The following is a 227-nucleotide window of genomic DNA, read 5'->3' on the forward strand; positions in this document are numbered from 1 at the left end:
GCCTGTAATCCTAGCACTTTGGGAGGCCCAGGCGGGCAGATCACCTGAGGTTAGGAGTTCAAAACCAGCCCAGCCAACATGGCGAAACCACGTCTCTACTTAAAAATACAAAAATTAGCCGGGTGTGGTGGCAGGTGCCTGTAATCCGAGCTACTCAGGAGGCTGAGGCAGGAGAATTGCTTGAACCCGGAAGGCAGAGGGTACAGTGAGCCGGGATCGCACCATTG

This window comes from Mandrillus leucophaeus, unplaced genomic scaffold (assembly GCF_000951045.1).
Source record: "Mandrillus leucophaeus isolate KB7577 unplaced genomic scaffold, Mleu.le_1.0 Scaffold214, whole genome shotgun sequence".
In the NCBI taxonomy this organism is placed as follows: Eukaryota; Metazoa; Chordata; class Mammalia; order Primates; family Cercopithecidae; genus Mandrillus; species Mandrillus leucophaeus.